This window comes from Acomys minous (genome assembly GCF_964271855.1).
Source record: "Acomys minous genome assembly, chromosome: 3".
Lineage (NCBI taxonomy): Eukaryota > Metazoa > Chordata > Mammalia > Rodentia > Muridae > Acomys > Acomys minous.
In genome coordinates, this window is record NC_140485.1 from 32,252,143 (window position 1) to 32,278,391 (window position 26,249).

The window sequence follows — 26,249 nt, forward strand, 5'->3', positions numbered from 1 at the left end:
TTTCTTTATGAATTGAAAGTTTGCTTCAACTATCATTTTATTAGCTTAACTTTGCAGTTGTCATAGTACAATAGATCCATTTCTTTCCATACTTCATATGTAATGTGATAATGTTTTTATAGACTATAGATAATGTGATGTGATTTTGGCTTGGTGTTTTCTTTATTGTCACATATTAACTATAATACATTGTTAGGCTTTATTGTGATAGTTTCATACATGCGTATGTTACACATTCATAAGCTCTTCATCATGTAAGATGCTTTCTATAGGCCTTAATAATAAAGCCATGACAATTGCTAGCTTCATACAATATAAGTTAATGATTAAAAGTATATATTTTTTCTTGACACTCAAAATCCTTAGAACTGATATCCATCCTCTGAAGTTAGCAATGCGATTCATTTCAGTTTCCTTAGGTTCATCTAAGAGGCATTTGGGGGCACACACAAACTTACTATGAAAAGGAAACTGTGTATGATGGATGCCTTTTTAATTCTTTGCTTCCCCTGTCAATGACCCTGTTTATTCTCTTAGTCTTTTTCTTCAGAAGACCCAGATCACAATACAGGTTAGCTCTCTCTCTCTCAGTTGAGTTAATGTGTACATTCTTAAGAGCTTGCAGTACCTTACTGACTAATTAGTCAGTGGTGTAAGTCACTTCCTGTTTCATTAACACTAACTATTTCTTAGCATATTTATGGTAGGTTTGATGAAAATAACTGTTTGGGCCTCACATTGTGCTGCAAGATAATCCACTCTTTAATTCTAATCTAGGCCCAAATGACATAGATAGATTAGACTTTGAATACTAATGATTGTATACATTGGCAAAAGGTATCAAAAGTTACTCTCCTACAACCTGTCAGATATATTTATTTCATGCCTACTGTGTGCATAGCAGCGAAGCAATGATATAAAGTGTCCATTGGGGTCTTTCTTCTCAGTCATTTGTGCTGAGAACAACGTAACTCCTGGTTCCCAAGGGCACTTGGGAAAGGGTAAGTGAAGGGATAGCACAAGGTTTACTTTAACAACTGAAAAAATGTGTCAGATGTATTAATGTCAACAACTGGAATCTTACCTCATTAGGCAACTTCTGGATCTGAGGCTCTGATTATTATTCTAGGCAGAAAAAATATGCTAATTATTCACTCTGAGCATAGAAGGGGGGAAGGTGTAAAATCTCCCGTTATCCGCGTGACCACATACTAATTGCGTGTCATGTGTCAAAATAAGGCAGCTCATGTGCCCAAAGCAATTAGACACACAGAGCTCCATTAATGAAGCACTGTCTGTCACCAAAAGTGTTTTTTGTGCTATAGTTGAAGATTAAAATATTAACTTCTCAAATATTTATGATAGTAACTGACAGCATTTAAAAAAATGTTGCCTTTTAACAAAAGCTTTCTATTAAGAATTAGTTTTTAATTTGGATTTTATATTCAAAGACTATATTAACATATGGGGGAGATGGGATTTCTTAGTGCATGAGGAAAGTTTTATTCCATAAAAGGTAGATTACTTTTAGATAACTTCACTATGTCTTTATGCCCTCAATGTTTTTCCTCAGAAAGAGGCTTTCTAAGCTTTTGACCTAGTATCTTTTCTCCTCATTGATAAATCCATTGGAAAAATCTTGTAAATGTGTAGGCTTTCTACATACTATTTCTCTGTTTTGTTCAAGTTAATCAGTTCTAAACACATTATCACCAGCAAGGCATTATGGTCAAATATTTTATACTTTATGTATTGTCTGATGATGTGAGAAGTGTCCAAAGCAGAAGATGCTGATAATCTTAGTAGTCTGCAAAAGAGGCTGTCCTAGTGGCATGGCTGACCACACTGGATCCACTTACTGGTGATTGCTCTATAGGCACAATCCTATAGTTGAACATTTTTTTTTGAATGTTGAACTGGTAGTTTAACTCTTTTGTGTTTTCTTACTCTTTCCAACCATCTGACTCAGAACTAATTAACAAAGTAGATAGCTGACTCCATTGTAGTTTGTGCCTCAGTTTGTTTGGGGGGTTATGCATTATGTATCGCATATATACATACATGTATATGTATGTTCGCATGTATAGGTACACGTTGTAGAAAGCAAACCTGCACTCTGTGTGTGTGTGTGTGTGTGTGTGTGTGTGTGTGTGTGTGTGTGTGTGTGTGTAGACCCAAGGGTGATCCTCTATCACCACCACCTTCCCAACACTATGGTTATCATCCTCAATTATTACACTTTGGAAACATTTGGTCAAACTAGAGGCTTCTTTTATACATTTAACATTGTTTCTTCATCAACAATTTAATTCAACAAGTTTATGAATGGAAACATTATGTTCTTTCTTGTTTTGAATTCCTTGGTTTCAGTTTACCTAAAATCAGTTATTTTGTAAGATGTTTAAACTCATACCTAAACAGTGTAGTTTTTATGATTTCAGATTTTAAAGGATTGCTGGTTTTAAGCTTAGCTATATTACACAAGGGAGTAAATGCTACTTTTAAGTTTTTACATTGCAGGTGTAAGACTCACTTGAAAGTTTTGTGCACTATTTCTTTACTCCCTATATCTCTCTTTATGTACCTGGACAGCCTTGCTACCGTAAACATTGATTTGTACTGTAAGTTGGGAGGAATCCACTTTGTGGCTTCTTCAGTAATATTTTTTCTGCCTGGTCAGCAAGTTCTCCACAGTTATTAGCCAAGTCTTTCCTTACTCATTAACACCTTGAGCACAGTGATGCCAGATTCGCTACTGTGAGTTACTACACAGTGAGCACTAACAAGTGTTTGGCTGCTGGGGGCTGACAGAGTTTCTGAAGAAACTGACAGAAGCATGATTTGCTTGTAACTGTGCTAAGCTGGTCCATATCTGCCTGCGCTGGAATTGGAAGGACAATTATTTCAAAACTTCATTGAATGCACGATAAATATCACTGGGCAAAGTCAATTGATTTTTGCATATTGTAAAAATTAAATAAAAAAAAATAACATCTTTACACACTTAAAGTGATACCTGGCACAGCATGTCTCTCAAGTCCAACTCTTTGGTCCTCTCCAAAGCTGTATTTTTTTTTCATGGAAAAGTGGAATAAGATAAAAATGTTGAAGGGATGTGACTCTTCCAGAGGACTGTTATCATTTTAGACAATTATCTGCAAGTCTTACTAGCCACTTTTTAATGTATTTTCTAGTTTTCTCATAGTCCTTGGCTTTCCTCCTCTGTCTTTCACAGTCTTCCTTTGTGGCTGATCAGCTTCCCCTGGTAGCATGTATCATTGCCTCGCTCAGTGTTGTTCTTTGTTCCAGATTATCCATGATTTTAAAATACCTTATGATTTAAAGAAATCATTCGCTCATTTTGTTTCCCTTTTGGATAACTGTGTAAGTCTGTATACTTTGCAAGTTTTATTTCATAAGTTAGCTCAATTGAAGATGACAGAATGCATACTCTGTGAGTATAAGGCATTTTCTTTTGCTATGGCTTTTGGCTGTCTGATCCATTTCTAAAACATTTCCACATTTCATTTTTTTTAGTTCATTAATTTTATATGTACTGGATTATGTTATGGCAGAGCTGGGTTTTCCCTAGTTTCTAATTGGCATTCTATATGGATCCAACTTAACAATTGTCCTTTGTGGGACACTGTACCAACTGATAAAAGGAAGACATTTTAAATAGATAGCATTCTTTCCTTTGAAAAATGCACAGATCAATGAAGATTATAGTGTAAAATGAGGAGTAGATGATGAGAGAAACAAAAAACAGATCTTGAAGACTAAATGGCAACCATCAGGTATCTATGACAACGTGAATTATATGTTTAAAGATGATGTTGCTGGCAAAGAATGAAATATTGCAGTTTGATTTTTTTATTTCTAAAGACTGAAAATGCTGACTCTGTTTTGAGGACATTGATATCCTATGAGTTAGATATTATAGTTCTGCCTATTGCTGCAATGTAACACAATCGTCACGGTTTGTTTGCTGGACACTTCAGCTACCTTTTTCTCTGTTTTAATTATGGAGATGAGGTCCATTTTTGCTTCCCTCTAGAAATAGTAATTAGCTACTCAGTGAGTAATGTTTTCAACTATAACAAAAAAGTCTTCATTAAATAATGCTATTGTGCTATAAACATTACACATCTATTTTACAGCCTTGACATTTGGAGTTAAGCTTGTTTCTAGGTTGGTGATAAATGAAGTCCAGGTAGAGAAAGATAGGGGATGGAGGTTGACTCAGTAAGGACCTGAGTAACTTAGTGTTGTGTTCAGTAGGGCAAAATAAGAGAGAGTGATCATTGGTTTAACAGAAGCTTATTCTACTGGGAAAGTAAAGGGAGTCAGATGAGTATGGATGGCACCATTGATGGAAAACCTCAGATGCGTGGTTACACTGTATTAAAATCTTGGCAAATGGTGGAATTTGATGTATACAAAAAGTAAAGGGAAATGTCTAAGTTGGTGGAACCCATCGCATACAGCAGTGGCACAGTGCCTGGTGACTAGAAACTAAAAGTTACAATCAAGGCTTTGGGTGTATCAGATTTAATCCTAATTAATTTCCTAGTTGACAAACCTATTAAGAGCCTACCATGAGCAAATTACAGCATTTAAGAAACTGCCTATAAAGATATTCAACAACTCATAGGACAAAATAAATACATGCCAAAAATGTTCTGCAGAGTCCATCTATGCTGAAAGAGCTGCAGGCATCCTAGCTAGTGACTTTTACTTTCTCAGCTTGGATGTGGCGAAATGTTCAGACTTCATGGTCTCAGTAGGAGAAAGGTCAGCTGAGCTCTCGTAGGACAATGCTGTCTTTTGCCTCCACCACCCTGGTTTTTGATGTTGGTATTTTAATCTACTTACTTTAGGCAGAAAAGGTAACCTCTAAAGCATTGATTGGCCCATTTAACCTTATACAGTTTCCTTTCTCATTCTTAGCTGCATTGTCTGCAATAGTAAGTGAAAAAATGAAAATCGAGGACTACTTGTTTTAAAAGCCAGGAAAGGATGCCTCTCCTTTCCTCCATTGCTCCCTCTCAAAGCTGTTTACCGTTGCCTGGTAACGGAATTTAGACATTGAAAGACCACAGCACCCTGCACCAGAATGTGGGATGCACAGGGTGTGTAGACTGGCGTAGTCATTTCCTACCAATTGAAAGATCCCCTCCTGGAGGAGAAAGGAGGGTTATAAAACTCAAGAAATTAATGATAGGAGGCTCAGAAAACTCAGCCAAACTTACAAGGCTCAGGGAAACAGAGAAAACCACATCTCACAAGGTCTCTTCCCTCAGCTTCTACAACCAGTGACCAATTGCTTGGCAGGTGGCTGCAGACATGTAGCTTTGGTGAGTCACCACCCATGCCAGACAGGCTTTTTGGTGGTGCAGCTGACTAAGAGACACTCGTGTTCCTGTAGGTAGCTCCCATCCCCTGCCTCAAACTCATTTGTTCGCTATGCTACAATGGTGTCTAGTTGAGTTGTTTCTTTGGCCTGCTGACAGTGCCTTATCTGCAATGACTAGATGTTTGTTTACAGTTCAACAGGAAAAAGAAAGGAATGAGATAATGTCCAGTTCAGCACTTCCTGTTTTCTTACTCAAGACATCACCAGGAATGATGGCTAGACTACATTTGTTGTATTTATCTCTAAGAAACAGTTGAGGAACAAAGGTGGCAGTAGGTGAGGGTTCACAGGAATGGAGTTTCCAAGCTCCTGGTACAGCCTCTGTTATCCCATCAGAGATCACTCACAAGACACAAAATCATAGATAATTGCTAATAAGAATAACATTGTTGATCATTGGAGGACAATGGCTACTCAGGGGTGGTAAAGGAAGACCCTCTGTGTGTATGCTAACCACAAGCCTGTGGGGTGTTCCTTGCCGTGTTATTATTTTTACAGTTTCATTGACAATTTCCTATGGGATTGAAATTTGGACAAAGGGAAAAGAACTTCATGTGTACTTTCACAAAATGAAGAGGTGTGGAGAAGAGCGGTTACTCTTCTGAAGATGAGAGAGCTGATGCACGGCCAGAAGCACAAGGAAACTCCTGGGGTTTCCCCTGAACTCTGTTGGTATTGAATTCTTTTAATGAAATTTTATGTTGACTTTGGAGGTAATAATTACCTGCTCATCAGGTGCTGAGGCACCATTGAACAATTTTATGTACTTCGTTCTCTAAAAGAAATGTGCAATTTAGGCTTAATACAAACGTAGGATCTAATTAAATTGAATCGCATGAGCTTGCTGGTATTCAACAGTTTCTGACCTACAAACACAGCAGTTTCAACTAATATTATATATACCAGCGCTTCCTTCTCCTTTAACAAGTGCACTTGAATACTGTGTCTCGAATTTTATCTCCCTAATCCAGCTTCAGTATCCAACATAATATGACAGTTAATAAAGATATCACAGTGGGGATGGGTTTGGATGTGTTGCTGTTGCTGTTTGTTTCGTGTTTGTCATGTTTTTGTGAAATTTATGTGGGATAACGTAGGGAGCAAGTGATGTCCTGAACAAGTGTGTATTGTTTGATGTGAACATGGACACTTCAGGGGAACCCGTGCTTCAGCCTCATGGGAGTGGCAAAGCCTCGCCCAGGCAAGGCTCAAAGGGCTGGCTGAGCCATTCTCCTCTGGTCCTAGTGTGAGTGTTCATGATGTGTACAAAATCCATGGCAGCTTTCCTCCCCACCCAGTATTTACAACCTAAAGACTGCTTTCTATAGATTGCTCCTGCTCAGATTGGATAAGTGCTTCCTTATTCAGACCTCTGTAGTAATCCTGGCTTTTTGTTTATTTGTGTGTAATGACCCCACCTTCTTCCTCAGCTGTATGGAATAAGCCTGGCTCCCTGATAGGAAATTCACTGAAGGGAACCTAGATCTTCAAATCATAGCCTTTGTGTGTCCATCTCTTTCTCTCTGCGTCTGTCCTTTCTTCATTACTTCATTTCCCTAGTAAAGATTCCAAGACTCAAACCATGTAGGGACATGATAGGGTGCTTTTTAACACCACAAAAAATAATGGATTTGCACGATTAAATAGCGCATCGATTTGCCTTGATTATAGGAATATGGAAACCACAAGATACTAAGTTAGCTTATCAAGGATGTGTTTACATGTTGAATCTCTTTAAAATCAAATCAGAGAGCTGGAGAGATGAATCAGCCTTTAGGAACACCCACTGCTTTTGCAGAGGGCTTAGGTTTAATTCCTAGCACCCACAGGCTCAATTCACAACTGCTTGTAACTCAGTTCCAGGGGATCCAATGCTCTTTTCTGGATTCTGTGGGAGTTTGTACACATATGATGCACATGCGTATGCTCAGGAACATATACATACACATAAAATAAAATATTTAAAAAACAATCAAGCAAGGTCTATGGGGTCAAAAGTATTTGTTTTGCTTTATTTCACTTTTCTTTTTGAGTTAAGTTTATTGCAGAGTTGAAAGTACGTTAAAAAGTATTTGCTTTCGTAAGCCCAACTTTCCCCTTCAACTGATAAAATGCAGGTGATAGGAAGATGTGTAAAGTCAATTGATTCTTCCAATTAAATTATTTTTAGTTCAGCCTGGTATATAAGCCAGGCTTACCGATGGACACAGAAAGACCACAAAAGGCACCAAGTAGAGGACAGTATTCAACTAACCCAAATGTTAGACCTATACAATTACCAAAACAGTCTGTTTGTGCAACTGTCTTTTCTCTCAGTTTCTAAACTAGTTGGGCTGTAAAGTTTTCTTATTCTTTAGAACTGTGTGGGATAAATGGCTTAGCTCTAATAATCTCTCTTTGGGAAAGCAAACCAAAACCTTAACCTCCAGATCACCAGGGAAGTGGAAGCAAATGGCTGGATTTAAAACAAGTAACAAAAATGCAGCGAATTACTCCAACGTCATCACTTTCCCCATCTGGTGTGACCTGTCTGGCTTGCCACCATGCTTCGTCAGAAGCATTGATAACATGGAGAATGTCTCTGTACTAGAACCACACAGGTCTTTACAGTAGACTACTAAAGCGCTTCTAGTGAGAGGCAGATGCCTTCAGAAGTGAGTTTCTCTAGTCCGTTATTAATACTATTTGGCTTCCCATTACTCTTTGGAATTGTTTATTCACTATGTGGTTTTGGCAGCTTCTTTAAAATTTCTTAAATGAGTACTGGCTTGTAAGAATTATCAACATTATCCATTCCATTTATGAGAAAGAGGAGAACAGCTAATAAACTTTATTGTAAGATCCCCCAAAATTAAAAATAAATAAGGGAACGAATATTTTGATACAATACTTCCTGAGCCGAGTCTTAAGCATGACAACGCGCAAAAATTTGATTGGAAGAATTTGCAACGTGTATTAAAAAGTTAGCCTCTCGTGGCACTTTCTTCCTGAAAAAAAAAGCTTACATGATCAAAGAAACCTGGGGAATTTAAATTTCATGTGATCAAGATTGGTCAGCCAGATTTTATACTCTATGGAAACATGAAATTGTGTAGACCGAAATAATTAACACGGTGTGACTTATAAACCTCAACGGTCAATGTTTTCTTCCAAAATGAAGGATATTTGACCTGGAACACCTCTGGCCTATGTCACGGCATCAGTTGTCAAACTCTTCCCCACCTCCCACTTTATTTTCTTTTTACGCATAGAATTGAGTATTCTTGCTGTTGTCTGCAGACTCGGCCTTGGTTTGGAGCTATTAACATCTATCAGGATCAATTGTACATAGCTGAAATAAGAGAAATTTACTTGACAACTCTAATGGCTGTGAAAAAGCCATTGTAGAGAAGCGGAGAAAAGAACGAAAGAGGCCAAGGCCCAGCAACAAACCAGAGGAGTTTTCCTCATTTTCTCCTAGGATTCCAACCATTTTCCTCATTTTAGATCCAATGCTGGACTTCTTTTTTCTTGTCCATTTAGACAAAAGCCAATGCATTGGAAGAATGCATGTAGGCTTTGGGCTGGGCCGGGGAACTGGGGCCCCTTGAGAACAATTTGAGACAGCTGAAGGGGCCGGAATATATCTAGTGAACAAGACTTTCCTTTAAGAACTGTAGCATAGAGCAAGAAGGAAATTTGATTTTGATGAACCCTGCTTGCCAGGTCTCCTGAGCAGCACTGCCTTGGACTTAGCTTTGCCCAGTAGCCTGCCAAATAAGCAAGGGAAGAATGCTATTGGTGCACAGACTCAACTCTCCAGAGCAAGCGTACTACTCAACAGATTGCTCCCCCAAGCCATGTCATACTCACAACAGGTACAACTGGCAAAAAGTGGCCATAGATGCTGTGTATGCTTAGGCAAATCATTTGCAAATCAGCAATGTGCAAAGTGTGATTAAACTTCTGGTAAATACCAGAAGAAAGAACACCTAATTCATATTGCCTTATGCTACAGCTTGATCACTTTCCCCAAAGACATTAAGAATTTATCTGTTATTTTTTTCCTTCTGATCCTGTCTTTGGGTGCATTTGTATATTATAAAGCAGTAGCATTTTGAAAATGCACATTCCCACAGAAGTTGATTGTAGCCTGTGGTGGAGAAAGGGCCATCCAAGAATGATGAGGCTGATTAAGAGACCCAATGGCTTGTTTATGAACATAATAGTATAATCTCAGCATCTATTTAGAATACAGCCAAAATCTTCCCAGGGAGAGGAAGAGCCTCAAAAAAGAAAACAGAAAGAGAGAAGAAAGGAAAAACAAAACAGAGAGTGGAAACAGAGATTTTTACTTTTAGCTCATTGGATTTGCAAGGGACAATAAGCGAGATTCATTAGGCCATTTGTTTCTGTCATCTGCCATGATTCAAAATGAAATACTAAATGTTTCATGGACTCAGAAAAAGAGTAAAATTTGTCTTTGTGTAGGCTGTGCAGAGACGGTGTGGCTTACAGCCCCATACAAGGGGCCTGACGGATGAAAGGGGGAAGGGTGGTGCTGTCTGAGTGATGATGGGCTAATATCATCACCCTCTTGTCAGCTGTAATAGGCTTTCCCTCAAAGAAATAATTCATAAAACCGCTACATTATATTCTATCCTTGACAGGCCCTATCTATCCTCCAACCCAGCAGGCTCACAACTAATAAGAAAATATGTGGTTCAGGAACCTTGAAAAATTAAACAGGTAGTTTATGAACAATTTGTTTCATGGGGATGTTTATTATGTTTATTAAATATTGAGCCTTTAATGTTTTCCCAGTGCAGATGATATCATAAAAATGCTGACTTAAGCCTTGGATGTATTCTTAGAAAATGACATTTTACAGCACTGGTCGTACATAGTAAATAACTAAATTATAGCAGCTTCTCCCTGTGTATAGAGACGGTATGTAGAAACTGTAATTTATAATGTATCTTTATGGACGTGTATATGCGGGATGTATCCATGCGTGCCATGCTCAAGCTCCCCTGGTAGGCTGGGGTTTAAAACTAAGCTGTGGAGTGGCATTCTGTGCGTGCCTGTTTTGAAGAAAGTCAGCTTGAAATTTGTTTTTATTGCTTGTAGTAAAGGAGACGCCTTAAGTTTAGAGTTTCTGGAGTCTAAAGCACACAGACTCTGGACGCTAATAATAAGCCTAATCAGAAGTGTTACTTTGTGTCATTTTTATATAAATCCTTTTCTTGTGTGTGGGGGTCTCTCTGGAGACTGATTCATGTGAGAGTATGAAGGTAAAATAGTTCCTTGTGATGTGATGTTCTTTATTTGAGAAGTATCAAATTAGACATAGGAACTCCACTGTGGAGAGCTGGAGAGCAGCAAGAAAGTGCATGAAGCATGGTCTTCCCATGTGCATACCTTGTGCACTGCTAGCTGGGCTGCCATAATATATTTAATCAGTGTGACAGTAAGTGATCCTCTGCAGTAGACAAGCGAGTGGAAGATTATCAGCATCTTACAGGGTTAATGGCCCTTCCATAATAAACAATACCCACAGTATGAAAATAAGGCAATAATTCATGCACAGATCTCAGATGCACATGCCCAAAGTGATTTACAAAGGAACTTGGATCAAACCTGTGGTTAAATGCTACCGCATTCCAGGGCACAGCTTTACTGAACTCAGAAGGACATCTTAATTTACTGTGTGTACCCACAGAGAAAGACACGCACGGGCATTGGTAATGAATACACTCTCACAGGGCTTTACTGACTGGAGAAGTACATATAATTTGAAAATTCCAGTGACTTGTGAACTATTAACATGAAAAAGGTAAACTCAGTGTCTTGTTGAAATATGGTCATCAGAACATCAGGAAGAACCTGGGAAGTTCTTCAGAGGCCACTTGGAGACCTTCGTTGTGAAAAACCTTTATCCAAAATGATGCAAGAGAGACAAACTGACCCCGAGCTTGAGGAGGATGCTCGGAGCTAGCATCTACATGTAGTGTGAATTTTATAAATCATGAGGCTCGGTCAGTGGTAAACAAAAGCTGAGCTTACACACGTGAAACAGGAGACTGTGACTTTGTAGAGCAGAAGTAGTTGAGATGGTTATTGTAGATAATAAACCAGTTAATAGCCAAATTTAGGATGCATATCTAAATAAAATCAAGAAATTATTTAAAGAATGGGAATGGCTTTTGTGTTTACACTGTTCAGCTTCTGAGTTGGCTTCAAGCCACCTGTTATTACTTAACGGCACCAGAGGGGATGTGGGCAGAAGAGGTTGTAGGATTACACTATGTAGCTTCTCAATGAGAATGGGCAGCAAGCCTTGGAATGACCATTTCTGATTGGGACCTGATTTAGGGGCCGGGAATCAACTGTATTTCTTCTCCCCCAGTAGATACCTGGATGAATGTAAATTAAGGGTATTATTATTATTTTACTTATTCTGTCTGTGCAAGCGTGTGTGTGTGTGTGTGTGTGTGTGTGTGTGTGTGTGTGTGTGTGTGTGTAGGCAAGCACCTGTGTGTATGTTTATACCTGTGTGTGGAGGCCAGAGGACAGCCTCAGTGTAATTCCTTAGGAGCCTTCCATATCTGATTGAGACATGCTCTCACACTGGCTGGCTAGATGGCCAATGATGAAATGCTCTTGCTTCTTCAACCCCCTATCTTCTCATCACTTGGACTGCAGGCAAAAAACTACCGTGCCTCACTTCTTCCATGGGTTCTGGGCATCCAAACTCTGGTCCTCATACTTGCAAGGCAAAGAGTTGACTGACTGTGTCATCTCCTCAGTCCTTAAGTACATTTTCAAGTACACACAAATAAGGGCTAGAAAGACGGCGCCATGGATAAGAGTGCTGGGTGCACTTGTAGAGGGCACTACATAGGTCAGCTCACAGGCAACTACAGCTGTGGCTCCAGCTCCAGGTGGCTGAAACCCTCTTCTGACCTTTTTGGGCACCTGTACAAATGTGCAAACTCACAGGCATACTGACATTTAGACACACACACACACACACACACACACACTTAAACAGTAAAAATAACATCTGCCCAATGGGATTATTAAATTACAAAATAGGTGATAAAGAGGGGAGCATCCTGTGGCTGAGACTAAAACAAAACAAAAAGAAAACTAGATTTTTATCAAACTTTGGGCTGATCTGAGGGTTTTTATTTTTCCTTTTTGCTTTTCTTTTATTAAGATTAGAGTTTAATATAATATACTTTGATTATTGTTTCTCTTCCCATAACTCCTTTGAGATTCTCTCCTACCTTCCCTCTCATTGGAATCTACTCCCGTTTTAGTTTTTTTGTTAGAAAACAAGCATGCATATAAATAATAGTAATAGTAATAATAATAATAATAATAATAATAATAATAATAATAATAAAAACAAAGCCAAACTAGCCATAATAGGATAAAACAAACAAACCAGTATAAGAAAAAGATCCAAACATATATATGTAGACACAGAGACACGCATGTTCATATACAAATAAATCCCCTAAAAAACCCCACAAAACCAAAAGCCGCAACATATACGCATATGTCAAAGCACTGCCAAAACACAGTGAGACAAAGCTCCTCCAAAGATGCTGTTGAGTTCATTGTGTGTTGACCATCTAGTGCTGGACATGGCACCTGGCCTTACAAGTGGTTTGTATATTCAGGGAGACTCCATTAGAGAGAACTGATTTTTAATTTTTAAGTGGTTATCAATTGGACATGGCTTCTGGGTTAGGAAAGGGGGCTTTTGACAATTTTCCCTCTCAATGGTGAGATTCTGTATAGGTCCCGTGCATGCTGCCACAGTCTCTGTGAGTTCTTGTGTGCATCAGTCCTGCTTGCTTAGAGAGTTTCGTTTCTTTAGGCTCCTCCTTCTCCTCTGGCTCTTACAGCCTTCTCCCTCCCTCTTCTTCAGGAGTCCCTGAGTCCGGCAGGGAGGGATTTGACAATGACATCTCCTTTAGGACTGAGTGTTTCAAGGTCTCTCTGGGGCTTCTTTTAAGTTTAATTTTAAATAATAAAAACTATAGCTCTCCATCCCAAGCACATCCTCCAGATAGTTTTTTAGTAAAGTTGACATTTACTCACTTAAGTCTTGAACCATTTAAAATCCTGTGTTCTGGCATGGACTTGCTGAGGTCCCCCCGGCACTGGGTGATGCATCTCACTGCAAGGCGCTGGGGTTAGGAAAAACCATTCCAACCATGCTAATCCATTGCTTTCTATGTAGGTCATACATATTTATGAAACCAAGGAGACCAGGCTAGACAGGTAGGCCATATCTGCAGCGATGTAAGGGACAGATAAAACGGACAGCAGTTTGTGAAAGAGGAAAACATCACTCCTGGTCATTAAAGAATCATGCACATTGCAAACAGCATGAGACTCTGTTTGGCTTCAGGTCACATGTTATGCCACCAATTTCAGACATTCTTCTCTTTAAAAGGAGGCAGTTGGTGGCAATTAATTACCTCTGGATAGCATGTACAGCTGCAGCCTATGTATGGAAACAGAAGAGAAATTAGATTTAATTGGCCTTAGCACAATCAAGAATGTAGCATTTATTTAATTATGACTTGTTGGGAAGGCGACCTTGATTAGTGTGGTATTACATTTTTAATATTAATAATATAATTAATAACACATACAGCACATAGAAGTGAAATAAGCTTCTTAGATATTACAGCAAGAATCTGCCTGCTATTTTCATAGTGACATGAAGTGTTCATTTAACAATCAAAAAATTCTCAATTATTTACAAAATGGTCTGTTGCCCTTGTGTGCCCATCATGCTGACTATTTCAGTTTTCCTTCATCAGGCCAAGGCCTGGCATGTTCATTCACAGCAGAGCTTCTGTTGCTTAGTGAACTGAGCCACTGGGCCTCAGTTTATTTTCTACTTTGGTCTACTTCAAAACTTTGAGAGGAACTCTTTGTCATTAGGTGCCCTTTGTCTTTTTATTGGTAATAACTAGGTATTTTTTTTAAAAAAAGGAAAATCTGGAGTTCATCCTAAAGGCACACAATAAACAAATAAACACTGTATGTGGAGACTTTTAACTGTCGCAATTCTCAAATATTGCACTAATGCTTACAGTAATGTTTGTCTTGCATTCTTGCATCATTTAGCACTCGTACAGACATTCTGATCAGTTTATTGTGTGTTTTACTTCTTTTTCTGTCTCTGGTGAGTCCCAGGCGTCTTTGTCTATTTTTTTCCCTTTCTCCCTCATAGCTTTTCAGGGTGAGCATTTATTCCAATTTAAGGGGCCACATTGTAGTACAGTCTGTATGTAGGCGAGGTCTTGCTGATGGGAAGGTCTCCCACCCAGTACTGGACGAAACAAAATAAAGACTTTTTACTGTTGCAGTGCATCTTAACAAGTCTGTCTTCTTTTCCCCAGGCACTAGGCACCCTTTCTGGATAGTTTCCTATAAAATCAGTGGGCTTAGACATATTCTACCTATGCTGCAGCATTGAAAACAGAGACAGAGCAGTATGCCACAGCCTTTTGGTTTTATAGATGGAGTGGTTCTGAAACTTAGATAGTGAGTAGCAAATGAGGAGTGCCTCACGTCTTGTAAGATGCGGTGGCTGTCCCCTTGACTAGCTGCACTATCTAAGAACACTGTACTTATATCTGTCACCTCAGCAAATGAACACTGAAATGTTACACCCCCCTAGGCCAGTGGAGAGGGATTGGGCAATTAGCAAGGAGCAAGGAAAGTCAGCTATAAATTAGAGAGGTCAAGGCCTGGAGAGAAGGTTATTTTATAAAGCCCCTTTTTGTTGTTTTGTTTTGGTTTGGCTTTACTTCTCTTAGATGTTTTTGTTTATTTGTTTTTAGTTCTGTATTTGCATTATCTGATGGAAAAGAAAATAAACTCACTGGTTTTTTGAGATTGTATGTTGCAATATGTTCATCTTTGCTCCAACAAATAATTCTGGTCTGTTCAAGGTAAATATATCAACATTAAAGATGGCTTATCTTTGACCATCACAACAGACCAGGGAATCAAAGCATCCACGGGGTTTTCAGTGAGCCTCTCCTTCTGGAAACCACAGTAAAGGGAAGCTCGCCCAGCTTCTGGCTCAAGAGGCCGAGCTGTCTCTCCTCACTATTTCTTTCGAAAATGACTGTGTGAACTTGGCCTCATCATTTCTTCTCCTCAAGTCACTGACTTTTAAAGTGAGGGTGCAATGCTCTTGGGGTGAACTCCATGTCCCTTCATATCTAATGGTATAGGGCTTTGTTTTATAGGCTGGAGGAGCAAGGGCTGGGGCCTTAACCCAAAAGTAAAGCCCTAAAATTCAAAGCATTTTATTTATACATGTCAAATAACTAATCCAAACAATAGAAGAAGGTCAGCTTGCCAAACTGATCAAAGATCAAACAAGAAAGTGAGAAGTAGGCAGTATGCTTGGTTGTTTTCTTAAAAAAAAAAAAAAAAAAAAAAAAATATATATATATATATATATATATATATATATATATATATATATATATATATATTCCAACCTCATTCCTTCCCCATAACTCCTTTCCTATACGCCCTCCCAATTTCATGTGCTCTTTAAAAAAATACCCTGTGAGTAATAGCACGCAGCTGTGCGACATTCGCTGGGGCATTGGTGGCCTCTCGGGTCTTGACACCCTGAAGAAAATTGATGTCTTATCCCAGAAGCCATTAATTGCCAATGGTTCTTCAGGTAGGAGTGGCTTTTCCTGAGTCCTTCTCCAATCAGCTTTGGGATTTTGTCTGGCTTGATTTTAGTTTTCTGCCTTTTCCCAAGAGCAGGGAGGCAGCTCCTAACAGCAGGGAAGCCCAGCAGGTATACGGGCGCTTTCTGTCTCCTGCAGAGTGGGCGCCACCTGACCTTGCTGGCTGTGAGAACCCTTCACTCTTGTGGAGAGGAAAGACCAAAGCTGCCCCCAGGCCCACACTTAGAGTTGATGGGGGCAGCAGCAGGCTGAGTAAGCCAAATCAGTCTTCACATTATAGAAGGGCTTGGCACTGGATGTGGAGCATCATACATGACAGCTAAGTGTTAACATGGACACACACACACCTGTGTATCTGTAGACAACCGCAGCTTTGCTGCTGATTTCTCCGTGAGATTGACTTAATGGCTGTATTTGAATAGATGGGAGGCTGTGTATAAGATCTGCCAGGTGCCAGGTGGAATAGGCTACATTTTGTAAAGTTTTATACACACACACACACATACACACACACACACACACACACACACACACACACACACACACACACTCTTTGGTTGCTGAATTCTTCTTATTTAAAGCTGATGACAAGTTCATTATTTAATGAGTGGTTAGTTCAGTGCCATAGCTGTGTACACTCTGAAAGGCTTTCTTTATTTTTCTCCAGGAAACCCCCTTGATGCAGTGTGTGATAACAGCATGTACCTGTCTGTCAACAGAAAAGGTCCAGGATATAAAATCACTTCTGTGGCAGCTGCCCGAAATAGGCAGCAAACAGTCCATGTTTGACACAACCGCTGAACCTGGACTGGCTTAAAAGCTAGCTGGGAGGCTGCGTCTATTCAAGATGGAGATTTTTCTTTCTTACTCGTCCCAATCCAGTATCTCATAAAACTTTTGTCCAGAATATGTAACTACAATAAACCCTTCCTTTGGGAATGAGGCGTCGGAAATTTCTATAGTAATTATATTTAAATTAAAATGGTAAAACCCGCAAAATCAGAGTTAGTGGGCAAGATGACCAAGTGTGTAAAGGCATTTGCCATCAATTGCCTGGTGGTCCAAGTTTGGTCCCCAAAGTTGACATGAAGGTGAAAGAAGAGAAATGACTGAATAAAATTGTTCTCACACACACACACACACACACACACACACACACACACTCACAAATGATTAATAATAATAATAACAACAACAACAATGATAGTATCAACAACAAAATTTAAGACACAAAATTAAGGAAAACGAGGCCAGGTGACCATGAGAATTATGTTTCCTGGTACAACGACAAGGAAGATCATTATTAATATATGATTTGACACATCCATCACATGGATTGATAAGGAAATTTTCCCAGTTATTGAAAATGGCATGGCTGGCCACAGTGTGGATGTAATTCACTGAAAGGGACAGGTTCCACAGTCTCGTTGTGCAAGCTGCTGCTTAAACAAAGTAGTGTACTCAAGAAAAGCTTTCTTTTGTTCTGAAAACAAAGTAGAGATGTATATTTAAGGTAAATATTCTACAAGTTAGGGAAACGCTAATGAGCATATAAGATGGCTGAGGCAGAACCTCCATAGTGGTCACGTGGAGAGTGAAGTGACTCAGGAGGCTGAGATGAAATCACAGTTCCAGTGGTGGCGGGTTAGAAAAGCTTGTGTTTATTTGAGGTAGGCTTCAGGACACAGGCTGAGTTTGTAGATTTGTGTCTGGGGGAATATGGGAAGGGGAAACGAAGGCTTGTACACACCCTTGCCCATAGTGCACACTGTACCATCCTTCCTCTGGCCGGAAGCATCTCTTGTGTGTGAGGGGATCCCGTCTCTTAACACTGACTTCCATAGAACCCCAGACCTATTTGTTGTTATGTACGTTGTTTATTGGTTAACAACTGTGAATTAAGTCTTAAAGCCTGTGAGTAAAAACAGCAACTTGATTCAAGTGTGTGGAAGGGCTGATTACTTCTAAGATAGAAAAGATGTCTTGTGACTGATAGAAATTACTTCCTGGGACCCTGTGGCTGATGGAAGATGCTGCCTGCAATCCGATTCCTTGTTTGCTCTGTCTCCAGTTATTTATCTTAGAGACAACTTTTCTTTGTCTAAGAACTCATTATCTCCCCCATGCCCCACCCGCGCCCCTTGCTCCCCTCCCCGTGTATGTCTTTGTGTGTGTGCTCATGTGTGTGCATGTAGAAGCTAAAGGGCAGCCTTAGATGTTGGGTGTCATTCTTCAGATATCATCCACTTTTTAAAAATTGTGAGACTCTGTTTACTTTTGAGACAGGCTCACTGGCTCAGAACGTTCCAAGCAGGCTAGGCTATCTGGTCAGCAATTCCCATGGACCTGCCTTCCTCCATTCTTTCAGCCTAGAAGTACAAACATGGAATACCATACCCAGCTTTTTTTTTTTTAATTTAGGATTTGTTTTTGTTATACTATGTAACAGATTATTTTTTCATGCATCTATATATTTTACTTTTTGAGAATTTTCCCACCAAACCTGACTGTCTCTTCTCATCTCACGAAAATTACTTATACAAGGTCAGTGGGAAGCAAGAGCCTCTAACCTGATATTTAAAAGCTGGATTCTTTGAGTGCAGACCCAGTCTGCAGGTCCTTGCAGTTGAGAAGCAAACAATCTTCAGGGCTCTCACAGCTTGGTTTTCCCTCTCCTTAGAATGCTATTTCAGGTTGTCCCCAGCTGTCCGATAAAATAAATAACAACCCTAAAGTAATCATAATATTTTTAACTTTTTGAGATTATAATCAGGTAATTTCTCCTCTTTTCTTCCTCCCTCCAAGCCCTCCCATAAAGTCCCACTGTGCTCTTTCAAATGTATGCCCTTTTTATTTTATTTGTTGTTACATATGTGTATGTGTTAAAATCAAACAAACAAACAAACAAACCAAAAACAGCCTCCAACCTCTGACAGTAGAGAACAAGTATAAATATCTTTTAAAAGAAAACAAGTGTTTTCATGCCAATGTTTTACATTTTAGGTGATTGAAAACTGTTGTTTATCATACATCACAAAACACCTGGTAACAACAGGTCACGTGGACACCACGAAAGGAAAAAAAAAATCTAACTTTTGCCTCAGGGAGGAGTAAATAGAACAGACTTTTATTATTTCCATGTGTTGTTTTAAATATTTTCTTCTGAAGAACATTTAGCACCTTCACAGTGCTAAGTTAATTTAAAATGATAATATTTCTTCCTTTCTAAGATCTCTTCGGTGGGAGGATGCCAGAGGTAGACACCAGAACAGGGAGCTTTGATCACACCTTGTAAAAGTACTTCAAGTCCAAGTCCTTAGGTGACATTTTCACAAGTCCAATTTGTTGGTGAAATAAACCCTGGAGGTAGAATGTGGCTCTATTTTGCCAGTTTATAAAAATTGTATTTTTAAAGGGCTGTCCCTGTCTTTTAGGGCATTTCTTATGTTTCCAGTCTTTATTAGCAAGTCTAGCTGAGTGTGCGATTTCTAGGGAAGTGTCAGTAGCTTTATCCCTGACCAGGCACTAAGTACTGTTGCTTAGATGTCCTTTATAGCAGAAGCAAGGGGGATGCCAGCTGCCCTGAGACACAGGGCAAATGATTTCCCTTGAACCTCTGTTGCACTAAGTTCTGAGAGACTGTGACCTGTGGCTCCAATAGGGTAGGGTGTTTTTCCACAGAGATTTAATGAAGAGCTCCTGCAGATGTTCTTTGTCATATGATATGGCGAACTTGTCATTGTCTCTCTATTCTTTTCTCTTAATTGGTCTTTGGCATAATTTCTGTTTGTTTGTTTTCTTTCAGTTAAAGATGCTGAACCTCATAAGAGTAACAGTAGGGGTAGCTCAGCAGTTAAGAGCACTCACTGCTTTTGCCAAAAACCCAGTTTCTGTACCTATATCAGGCAGCTCACAGCTGCCTGTAACTCCACCTCCAGGGGATCTGATGCCCTATGGCCTCCCTGGGGACCTGCATACACACAGTCCACATGAACTTATGTGGGCACGCACACACGTTCATACGTAAAAATAATAAATAAATTATTTTTATAAAGGAAACAAAAGAATCCCTACCCAGGTGGGCACCTCCCTCAGTGTCCACTCACTTCTTTTGCAGGAGGCTCTCTGGAGTTTTCCTTTCCCTCCGTGCCTCGATGTTTTCTCCTTTTCTTCCTATCAAGGCTGACAGCAGCAAATTGGGAACATTCCCTGATGTGCTGAGAATTAGAAGTTGGGTATTGGGTGTCATCTTCTTCCAACTACCTTTGGCACCACAAAGGTACCTGACAGGGGTAATCTATTAGTCAAAAGCATAGGAAGGTCACTTGAGTAAGAAAGAGAAACAGGGACCGAAGAGTGGAAAATTGGGAGCAGAAATAAAAATACTAGGACACGCCTTGAAGGAAAGATTTGGATACGAGGAAAGAGACAAAGAGGAAAGCACAGGGGATGATGGGGGGGGCGGGGCTAGAGAGAGGACAGTAAAAGAGGGAAGGAGGTGGTGAGAAAACAAAACATGGAAGAAGGGGAACTGAAAAGACAAGAAACTGTGGAAGACAAAGAAAGGAGCACTTAAAAACAAAGTAGAGAAAAATAATGTGCATTCCTAGAGACAAAATCCAGTACGCAGGGAGTCCCACTTGAGAACCTGTGCGTGAAAACTCAGGAACAAAGCTTCAAGTATAAGCAAAACGACATTTACTATGACAAAGTAGACCAAAGGGCAGATTTCCCTTTTAGATTTGATGAAAGCATGGATGTAGATTACTGGTGGGCATCTCAATTACCTGCTAAAATAAAAAGCAGATAAGCTCAGAAAATTTAAACTAATAAGATCTCTGTATCGATTTTCTGCCTCGTTACTCAAATAGCAAATCTGGATCGAAAAGAAGTTAAAAGTTTAGGGACTGGTGCTTTCCCAATGCTCTGGGATGGAGCTTTGATTTAATTATTATTTTTTAAATCCGGTGGCAATCCATTAGGCGTCATGATGCCTATTGCTATTTAGATGGTAACTACAGAAGCTGAAGAGGAACCAACAGGGTGTTTTAGGGTGGCTCAGATGTCAAATGTAAAGCTGGATGAACTGAATGGAGGAATGTTAAGCACTGATCCCCAGAGCTTTCCATGTCAGGAGTGGGCATGTGTGTTCAAGACACATGTGAAATGCGTTTCTCACTGCACATCTTAATCAAAAGCCAGAGCAAATTGCTGACATGTATACACTGAAAAGTACGGAGGACTTGGATATGCTAACTTCTGTGAGAAATGTTATCAGTGTCTGCATCCTAAAGCTGACTGTTATTTCACAGTGGACCTACTCTCTTCGTCAGCCTGTCCTGTTTCCAGAGTTCATTTCTCATTCCAAGTCATCACTCAATGAATATATGAAACACTGTGCCATGCCCCCAATCTGTGCCAACATGGAATGGAAAAGTTAAACAACAAGATATTGCATCACCATCAGCACCATCAAGATAGACTGCAATGGCAGCGTCGAATGCTGCCTCTTAGTTATTCCTGGTGGGGGTGGAAAATGCTAACCCCGCTTTGGAAGACAATTTGGCAGTTCTCTACCAAACTGAAGATGCTCCTAACATCTGATTTAGTCATTGTGATGCTTGGTATTTACCCCAAAAAAGTAGATTCCCATACAAAGAATTACATAAAGATGCTTGTCCCAGCTTTATTTATAATTGGCAAAATACGCAAGTGATGAAGATGTCCTTCAGTAATCAGGTGTGAGGATTACAAACCATGGGACATGCAGACAATAGGTTATTACTCAGTGCTAAAAGGAAATGAGTAATCAAACCATGAAAAGACCCAGATGATGTAAACCATTGCTAAATGAAAGAAACCAATCTGAAAGAGCTGCATGTGACGTCACTCTAACCACCTGGCATTTGACAAAAAGCCATGGGAACAAATCAAAGGACCAGTGTTTTCTAGGATGGTAATTAGGTAAAGCACAGAATATTCTTATGGCTACTTTTTGTGATACTTCAGTAGTGAAGACATGATGCTTGCCATGGTGGTTAGGGTTTCTATTGCTGTGAAGAGACCCTTGACCATGGAAACTGGCTTACGATTCATAAGCGTAGTCCATTATCATAATGGGGAGGGGGGGGGAAAGCATGGTGGTGGCACACACAGAGACACGGCACTAAGCAGGCAGCCTAGAGTTCTATATTTGGATCATCAGGCAGTCAAGGGTGGTGGAAGGGGGCATGAGGGGGGGTGCTGGTTTGAGCGTTTTAAACTTCCAAGTTCATCCCCAGTGACGTACTTCCTCCAGCAAGGGCACACCCACTACAACAAGGCCACGCCTCCTAAAAGTGCTACTCCCTCGTGACAAATCATTCAAATATATGAGCCTATGGGGCCATTCCCACTCACTGCTGAGCATCCATTCCATCCCACAGTCTGGACCCTACGCAGGATCCTAACGCAAATTGTCAATTTTGGTGGTGATGTGTTATTGTAAATTCATCGATGTTAACACATGGAACATTCTGCTGTCGGATTTGAAGGCTAAAAGGGTTAGGCATGTGTGTGTTATCTGAGAACTTCTGTACTCTCCTCAGCCTCATTATAAACTTAAGAATACTCTAAAAGAGAAATATATTTATACAAGCAAAGAAATGCATTTTTTTTTTTGCCAAATTGCTTATTCTCCCATCATTTTATGGATTGTTTGTTCCACATCTACTTAAAGTCTGTAGACTATTTATTTTACATACTATTTCTGCATGATGAAAACCAACATCTTATTTTTTTAAATATGCATGCCTTTATGTTTGAAGCTAAGAACCTTTTCTGTTTTTAACCTGTTTAGACTTCGCACTCACTGCCTGTTTGTGTGTCTCAAAAAGTGCGTTTTTAAAGTGGGTTCTGACTTTTAAATTATATTAGTCACATATCACCTGCCAAATATGACACCTTCCATGGTGGGTCCAGTCTCATCTGAGCACATTAGGATGTCTTATTGGTCCCACTTTTGAGAGCCAGTGGTTTTGATGCTTGCTTACCATGGCCCAACCTTAGTGAAACATTTGGGCTGAATGAAGTAGCTCAGCCCCTTTACGCCTTTTTGTGAAGGCCTTGGGATCATCTGCTACTGCTTTTGAGTTTTTCACTGTCAGGAGCTGCGATACAGAAAGCCTCCTGCTCTGTTTCCTTCCTCCACAATTGCTTTAGCTATGCTCAAATCATTTTTTTCCCTGCCTCCAGAAGAAAGGTCATTGCAATAGAGTCTCTTGGTGCATGATTTCCACATACCTTAAATAAACAGTCATTTCTGAATGGAGGTGAACTCAAAATCCCCCTTTCATCCTTAGCCCTATGATAATTTTAGAATATGTCCCCAGCCCCCTCCCCAGCTGCAGCTGCAATTCCTGTAGTCCCTCCGTCGTGACATTTTTGTGTGTTTATGATGCAGTGCACTTTTACTGCCTTCACAGGAGCAATGTGTCAGGAAGCACCCGATGTGTGACTACAGTTGAAATTGTCCCCAACAAATCGGCACCGCCATCAGCTGAGAGCCAGGCTAATGATGCTGCCCTGTCAGCCGCCATGCTTTTGATAAACATTTCTTCTGAGCAAAGGATGTGGGGACGTTATGCCATCATTTGGTAAGATGTCAACGTAGCTGTGGGGTTGGGGCAATTAAGTTTGCTCTTCCTTACACAAATGCAGAGTGGGGTCAGACAAGTGGGTACTTATATCCAGTTTAGCGATGGTGGAGGGAGCCAATTGGTTCGCTCCATGTTTCCTTGTTTATGTATGGCTGGAATTTGTTCAGGGATGGATACAGGGGGTGGGAAGTAAGAAAGTGGGGGGGGGGGTGGTGAACAATTCCACAGAAGAAAAAATTAAATGAGTGTCCCTACTCACCGTGTATGTGTGTTTGGGGTAAAGATTTTGATGGCTTCTTGTTTGCTCAGTCTCCTGTTTTTTCTCAGGTGTCCTGACATGATGCAGGGGCTTCTTGCACAGGCAGTGGCTTCATCTCTGTGGGTGGGAGGGACATCACTGACATGTGAAGTAATCCATGGGTATATCAGCTGGCTGGAGTCCTGACATTTGTGATGCATAGTGACAAGAACTCTGTCTCTTTTAGTGCCAAATTTAATGTAGTCCTAGCATGAGACCCCTAAGGTGCCTGCTCAATTAGGTGCACATTACAGTACCTTACTACTTTCCCTACTTTCCTTGGCTCTCATCCTCATGGTATTAGGATTTGTACGTTTAATTTGGTTCATATTTTAAAATAGCCTCTTTTCTCTGGTGATTGTTTTCTCATATATTCGGGGCACATTCTCTATTTGAAATAAGGAAGGCCAAGTAGACATTTCTAATTCTTCTCATGTCGAGGACTGCTCTGAGTGTGTTGGCAACTCATAAGAAGTGCCCTGTTCTGTAGGCTCTGTTTCTTAACAATTAAGCTTTATTATACAACCCAACTAGCTTACACAAGAGGGAAAAAAGGTTAAAGGGAAAAAAGAGTGAACCTTCCGGTATCCGTTCCACGGGACAGGTCCTTAGGTGTCTCTCTGGCCCACGTGCTGGTCCAGCCTGTTTGCTGATCCACTTGCGCTCAAGCCCAGTCTGAACCTGTTGTTCTCGCCTCCCCACCTGCCTGTGTTACATGGGAAGGGTGGTCTCCTTCTCCCATTGAGGGTCGATTAGAAAAACAATAGTCCAGGTGGAGTCCCCAGGTCTGCTTCCTGAATTCCAGGCCCAGGATGGCTCCACTCAGTCTACCACAAGGTATCCATGGGGTGCCCAGGGGTAAAGCCAGCCAAGGCTGCTTCCACCTGTGACAAAGCTTACAGTCTTTCCCACACTGTCCTTTGCCTGATGGTCCACGTATTCTATACACAGACCTGGGATCCTAACCCCATCTCACCCTGTCACTGAGTACCTCGTTGTATACAGATGTGTCATGGTGTCCCTGGGATAGGACGCTTGGTTTAGTTTCCCACATGGTATCTTTGTCTTATTCTTTGAGATCTGAGTGTGTTGAGATCATGTTTTCCTGGTTATTCCACCCAGCGTCGCTGTTTCTGCAGCGGGGCACTTGGAGGGGAGGCAGGCCTCCACTTCCTGCCGCACATGTGGCGTCTACTCCTGCATCTGGGTGGTTACGATTACTGTTACTCACTGACAAGTCCCAGCCCTTGAAGCAAGCTGGCTGGAGAAGCCTGGCTCCACATTCTCTCTGAAGGCCCTGGTGTCTGAAGACGGAGAGAACTGGGAATGGGGAGGGGGGTCAAGATGAAAGTGAATTCTGGTCTGAACCAGATGGAGAACAGGGCAGGGAGGAAGCAACGAGTTCCCCTGTGGGCGTCTAGTGTGGCTGTCTCCCTTCCTTCATCTACTCACGCTTTTCTTTTGTCCTCTGCACACCCCTTTCTTCCTTCACGCTTGTTTCTGGTCTCCGGAATCTCCTGGCCTGCCTCTCCATTATAAACGACCACACGAACGCCTGCCAGGTGTTTCCCTTTGAAAAACTGGGTTTGGCAGGATGGGCAAAAGAGGAAATTGTGAGCAATCTGAGGGAGACTTTGACTCAAACGTGGGGTCTGATGAAAGAGGAGTCTCCGAGCTATCTCAAAGTATGATGTTACAGAAAAAAATACTCTGCCTTCCAGATATCCTGGCACACTCTACTGAAATATAGAGGGTACTGCCTGAAGCGACCCAGGCACAGTGCCTTGCGGGTAAACTGATAATTAAGAAACGTTCTTTGCAGAATCTGTCAATACAACTGCAGGGATGGATCAGCGAAGCAAGACACTCTGCATGGGAGTGCATGGGAAGGGCATCAAGGTTGCCACAGAGGAACAAAGGCAAAAAGAAACACAAAAGGCATTTGTTTCAAGAGACACATGAGTCCCAATTCAGCAGGAATGTAGTGGGACTCATGGGGAGATGGGGATTCTTCTGGTGTGGGTGGTAAATTGCAAAGCAGTGAGTTGAGAGTAAACTTGTTGGGTAGTATTGGTACACTGATTCTAGAGTCCTGGTGAATTTACTGATGAGATAACCTGGTATCTCACTGTCCCTCAGGATATTTTTGCTCTCTGGGACAAAAGATA

The 26,249-nt window shown here is 40.6% G+C and overlaps 1 long non-coding RNA gene across 2 annotated transcripts in view; it reads left to right on the forward strand.

Moving 5' to 3' along the window:
• Positions 1 to 26,249, forward strand: part of LOC311593613 — a 113,230-nt gene that overhangs the window by 13,837 nt on the left and 73,144 nt on the right. Inside the window, exon 3 of one of the 2 annotated variants that reach the window (XR_014777782.1) lies at positions 23,610 to 23,780. The exons of the other annotated variant lie outside the window; for it this stretch is intronic. This is a non-coding gene — a long non-coding RNA (uncharacterized lncRNA). The remainder of the gene's footprint in view (positions 1 to 23,609; positions 23,781 to 26,249) is intronic. 2 annotated transcript variants of the gene reach the window in all.